This window comes from Phoxinus phoxinus (genome assembly GCF_949152265.1).
Source record: "Phoxinus phoxinus genome assembly, chromosome: 6".
NCBI classification, from domain to species: Eukaryota; Metazoa; Chordata; class Actinopteri; order Cypriniformes; family Leuciscidae; genus Phoxinus; species Phoxinus phoxinus.
Genome location: NC_136881.1, coordinates 22,227,729 through 22,234,337, shown reverse-complemented (window position 1 = coordinate 22,234,337; position 6,609 = coordinate 22,227,729).

Here is a 6,609-nt window from a genome sequence, read left to right as displayed (position 1 = left end):
TTTCCTCAATACTTAATTCTTTATCACATCAATTTTTATAGTCTGACGTAATCTTATACTGGTTGTGGTTGATTAATTACTAAGAAAACAATCTGCATCATTTAGCTGACTATTTGAACTATACAATTGATTTACTATAAAATTGATTAACAAACCAAGAAATATCCTTAGGATTATCATTAGTAAGTCCATCTGTTATTAATTTGTTTACAGAAGTTATTTCTCTATTTCTTTTTTCTAAAATATTTTTTCATCATCCATTTTTGTCTATTCCTAACAAAAGCACCCCTAGCTTTCTCTTCATAAATATTATCCAGCTCATTCTGCAATGTAGCAAGCTTTAATATTCAGTGCTTGACATATTTTTGTTATTTTTTACAAGTTTAGGGATATTTCATTAATTATTTTGTTTTAATTATTATTATTATTTTTTTTAACAGATTTTCCATACGTTTTTGCTTATTTCCTTACCTAAAATGTTGTTTGTTCCCATAAGTTTGAATCAAAGAAGCTTGTTGCCAATATTTAATACCATTAATTAAATTCTTAATTTGGTCACAAAAATCATTATGTTTCAATAGACTATTATTTAACTTCCAATATCCTCGTTTAACTCTACTTGATTGACAAATTACCACATTAATTTGAATAGATATGCCTTTTTGATCTGTTAAAACTGATGGATTAATACTAACAAATTCAACTCTCTTTTATATGTTCTGAAATGAGTCAAAAATCAATACGCGAATCGTTGAGATCTGTCCCTATTACTCCACGTATACAAAAGTGACTGTGGATTTTTATACCTCCAAATGTCAATTATGTTCAGTCGTAAACAAACATTGCTTAATTCACTTGCCATATTGTCTATTCTAGGTGGCAATTGATCTTGTAACACCGTATTAAAGTCACCACCCCAAATTACTTCAGCTGAGGGGAATTTTGAATGTAAATGTTTAATATGGCCTTCAATATCTTGAAAGATTAACTATTTTTTTTTATTTATTATTATTGGTGGCATATATAATTATGATAATAATTTTAGCTTGGTTTATATCAATAAGTAGAGCAATCCAATGACCTTGATCATTTGTTTTGTGACTTATAACCTTCCCTGAAAACCTGTTCTTTAAAATATCGACACCTGCTGTCCTATTTGAAGCACCAAAAGAAAACGTCTTTGGTTACGTATGTAACCTTAGTTCCCTGAGAGGGAACGAAATGCTGCGTTTACGCTGTGGGAACACCTCTGAGTGTTGCGTCATGAAGCACGTGTCAGTCCAAAAAATGAGTGAGACGTCATAGGCAGGTGACGTCATAGACCAGGAAGCTTTAAAGCACCCCTGAACGCAGTGAGTGTCAGCTTCTGATAAGCCTGAAGCAAGTCGATCAGGGCAAGCAGGAAGTATGGCAGGCGAACGCACCGTTTCGTTCCCTCTCAGGGAACTAAGGTTACATACTGTGATGACGGGTGCTAAGATGACGTCATCACTGCCAAAGTCATTACAAACTGTTTATGGGCTTATGTTTCTTTACATTTGTTATTAATGGTTTTGTGTTTGTTGACTATGGTGCAGTCCCTTAGGTTCATTATTCTATAACATTAATTTATAATAAGATATGCTGTTGGAGTTGATTGCAGATAGGCACATATCAGCGGTCATCACAACATGTTATGTCTACTATAGTTTTCCTTTGCTTTTTCTCATTAACCACACAGAGACAAGTTTGTAGTTATACGTTTTGGTATTTATTATTTCAAATCTGTAGTTATTGCCACATGGCAAACTGTTACCCCACATGTTGTCTACTCACCATTTCCTGTTCCTGTGTCTCCTCAAAGGAAGGGGCGGGACCACAGCTTTCCCTTTTCTTGTGTTGAGGCAAACCATCTCTAATAATAGGGAATGGGACTTAACCCTTGGTAATGTAGGCATGGAGAAATGCCTTATGGTGTTTACATTTAGTTTAAGTTGCTGAATGAGCACTGCAAAAAATACTTTCTTAGTTAGTATTTTTGTTTTGTTTCCAGTCCAAATATCTAAAAATTCTTAAACCAAGAAGCGTTTACTAGAGAAGTAAAATGACATAAGAAATTCTATTTTGTTTTAAGATAAAAAGAAAGTAATTTAAGTAATTTTTGCTTAAAACGAGCAAAATTATCTGCCAATGGGGTAAGCAAAAAATTCTTGGTTTCCATTCGAATTAAGATTTTTTTTCTTGTTTTCCATTCGAATTAAGATTTTTTTGCTTACCCCATTGGCAGATAATTTTGCTTGTTTTAAGCAAAAATTACTTAAATTACTTTCTTTTTATCTTAAAACAAAATAGAATTTCTTATGTCATTTTACTTCTCTAGTAAATGCTTCTTGAATTAATAATTTTTAGATATTTGGACTGGAAACAAAACAAAAATACTAAGTAAGAAAAGCATTTTTTGCAGTGAGTTTATTTAAATTATTGTTGGAAGTTATTTTTGGAAGTTATTTTGCTACAAAGGTTTTTGTATTGATGCCCCTGCAGTTGGTACGGTCTTGAGTGTAATGAGCCTGTCCTAGGCTATATAAGACAGTCTAAACTGAACCTTGGGAGGTAAAGATGGGGTCATATTGCTGAATGTATTCCTGAAGAGTTTTGCTGCCTGTAGCAATTTATTTTTCTTTGTTTGTTGTTATATCAAAGTTTGCACTGAGTCAAGTGTATATTTATTTTGGTTTAATTTCTTTTCTTTTTTTTTTGACACATCATTGTGAATATGTTCACCCCTACTTCACCACTGGCATTTAATAAAACCCTCTTTAGGATGATATCTGTGTCCTGAGCCTATCTACCACCTCCCCTTGATCTCCACGGGACACGTTATGACACATACGTAACCAGAAACGTTCCCTATCAAGGGAACTCCCGCTGCGTTTACGCTGTGGGAACCCCATACCCACTATGCTATAATGACAAGTGCCCGTTCTGTGTGAAGTTCTTGCGTACACTAAGAAGCAAGCAACCTAGCCCCAGGAGTGGAGAGGTCTAAGTCATAAGATTTGACAAATGTATGCGGCGAGGACCAGCCTGCCGCATCACAAACGTTGTGAAGGGAAACTCCCGAAATTAGAGCCATAGAGGCAGCCATACTCCTCGTAGAATGAGCCCGGACAGCCAAAGGTGAAGGCTGTCCGACCGCTTCATAAGCAAGTGAGATAGCCTCAACTACTCACTTGCTCATTATCTGTTTAAATGCAGGACAACCTATCTTAGGTAACCCAAAGCAGACAAGTAATTACTCTTATATATACGCCACAGGGCAGCTCTGTGGACATAAGCATCCAAAGCCCGGACAGGGCATAACAGATTAAGTTTTTCCTGATCTGGGGTATTAGGACAGAAGGCCTGCAGCACAAATGACCTGCACATTTAGTAGGGACCTAGGAATACAACCCAGCCTGGGGTAAAGAAAGACTATCACCATACGAGGTTCAAATCCAAGTACGTGCAGGCCTCCGCCTCATGTACCACGGAGAAAACGAAATTAAGGATCTCTCCTCAGAGATAACCCAGCAAAGAAACGTTCATTGCAGAAATCAAGTTCTGTACCATCAGGGCAGATAACAAGATACAGAGGGCGTTCCCCGCACCAGGCAGAGAACAGTTTCTATTTCAATGCATATTCAGTATTCTCGTGGAGGGAGCTCTAGACTGGAGTATGGTCTCCACAACCTCGGTCGAGAGACCTGAATCTATGAGCTGGGCCCCCTCAGAGGCCGAGCCCACAGTATCCATAACTCCGGAAGTGGGTGAAATATTGTATCCCTGATTGGGACGCTAAGTCCCTCCTGATCAGAATCTCCAAGGGAGAGCCATCTAGAAGGGACAGTAGGTCTGAGAAACACACTCGGGCCGGCCAGAATAAGGCTACTAATAATAGACGAGCCCCTACCCGGCAAACCCTCTCCAGAACTCCTGGGAGCAAAGATATCGTGAAATGCGTACAGGTGTAGCCTCAACCACACCTAATACATCGCATCCAGTCCAAGCGGAGCTGTATGCATCAGGGAGAACCACATAGGGCAATGCGTTGTAAAAAAACGATGCGAACGGTAGACTTCAGTTTTTACTGAAGTTCTCCCAAAGAAGCTCCACCACCTCGGGGTGAAGTCTCCATTCCCCGGGCCTCAGCCCCTGCCTCAACAGGATATCTGCTCATATATACGAGACCATCAGTGTGTTGTCTGGAAGGACAGGCAAATGGTGACCTCTCAGGTCTGACAGGAAGTATTGAGATTCTCGGAATGCCGCCATCACTTCTAGCCAATTATGTGCAAAAAGGAAGATGGTCCTGCCAAAGACCCTTCGCAGAGTGACTGTAATGTCTGTATATGTCCTTTACAGGCATCTATTAATACTTTAAAGACAACGACTCGTGAGTTCTCTCTGTGTTCGGTTTATTAGCTTCACAGCATGAACAACAACATAAAACCATCCCCCGGTCTATATATCTTTCTCGGCTCACTCCGACTACAACAACGACACCTCTAGGTTACTACCTGTCATTACATCTCCCCCCTCAAAGATGTTGCCCTTCTTACTTAACATGAACTGTTAGTATAAGCAATAACATGTCTCTATCTTAACAATATTTCTTATTGTAAAACACAATGGTCTTGTTAACTTCCCAACTCAATGGTGGCTAATGAAAAATAACCCTTCCTACTCGTCTTAGTTCTACAAACAACTCAGTGCATTTTCTGAACAACAAATCAGCACTTAATCAACCGTCACCCTCCTTTAGTCTTTTTTTTTTTTCAAAGTCCATACAACCATTCCCTTGATGAAATTCAAGGGAATGGTTGAATCCCCCCCCCATCCCCCCCCCCCCCCCCCCCCCCCCCCCAAGTAAGCTCTTTCTCTGCTCTTTACCAGGCCTTGGTGTCCGTCATGGATTCTCTCTAAGATGACCTTCCTCATTTCTGTGGGAATGACGATGCGGTTACCTCTAATGACCAAACCATCCATCTCAGATAGTTCTCCTCTCACTTGGTAGAAGTCCTTGACTACCTCAGGCACCCTTCCAGCATAATCAGGCCACCCATTCTTGATGAAGCCCATGACCGTCTGGAGCTGTCTATCATTTCCAGTGTGCTGTCTTAGCTCTGCCATCCGGTGGGGTGTGGCTGGGACCTGACTCATGACAGCCTCGATGTGTGCTGCCACTTCCTCATGACAGACCCCATCCCCACAACATTGCTCTGGGCTCCTAGAAAGCGCATCCGCCACTGCTAATGTTTTGCCTGGTGCATGCTCAGCTGTGGCATTGAAGCGCATGAGTCTCATTAATATCCTCTGGCACCTGATTGGGACACAGTCTAAGTCTTTACTGTTCATGAGAGGTACCAATGGTTTGTGATCAGTAACCAATCTAAAGCCATCCAGTCCATACAGGTATTTATCAAACCGTTCACAGGACCACACACTTGCCAGGCACTCCTTCTCGATTTGCGCTTACCTTTTCTCCGCGTCACTTAATCGCCTTGAGCAGTAGGCCACGGGCTTCCAGTTATCTCCGTGCTGCTGGAGAAGAACGCCACCCAGCCCGTAGCTGCTAGCGTCTGCTGACACTATGGTGGGCTTGTTGGCATCGTAGAAGGTAAGTACCGGAGCTGTGGCTAGTGCAGTCTTTAGGTTCCTGAACGCCTCGCACTGAGCAGGTCCCCACATCCACTCCTTGTCTCCTTTCAGTAGTTCGTACAGTGGGTGGGCCACTGTTGATAATTCTGGAATAAACTTGGCTAAATAATTAACCATCCCTAAGAATCTTTTGAGTTCTGTTGCGTTTTGTGGGTGTGGAAAGTTCCCTATTCCTGCGACTTTAGTTGGGTCGGCCCTGACACCTGCCTCATCGATTAGATGACCCAAGAAGCGAACCTGTCTCTGTTTGAACTTGCACTTTGCCTGGTTCAACTTGAGCCCTGCTTTCTTAATGACCTTCATCACCTCAGCCAGTCGTCGGTCATGTTGGTCCTCTGTCTCTGCGCCATTCTGTCGGCTGTGTTACTTTTTCAATAATGCCCTCATCCTCCATGCGCTGCAGTTCTTTTTTTTACCAGCGGTACCAGTGGCAGGGGTATGCGCCTGGCTGTTGGCACTGCATATGGCTGGGCATCGTCACGCAGGGCTATTCTGACTGGCTCAGTTTTCAATAATCCACTTGATCCAAACACACCACTGACCTCATCCATCCTTTTCACTAGCCCCATTTCCACTGCCTCCTCGCGGCCCAGTAAACAGCTTTTTCCATCTGTTACATACACCTTAAGGGAGTACTTTCTCTCCTTATAGCTGGTGGTACCCTGGAACATGTCTATGCAGCTGAGATCGCCCCCTGGGCTAACAAAACGTGTGTCTGGAGGCTCTAGTTTCATTTTAGGAGTCATCTTTTTAAATGTCTCTTTATCAATAATGGTAGCGTCAGCTCCTGTATCGATTTTAAAGGTTACTACCACATTGTTTACCGGTAAGCCTACAGTCCATGTATCCACATTACCCTCCCTGTCAACTGCTCCAAGGAAGTATGTCTGTCCAGGCTGTTCGCTTGTGACTTCTCTCACTGCTTTAGAA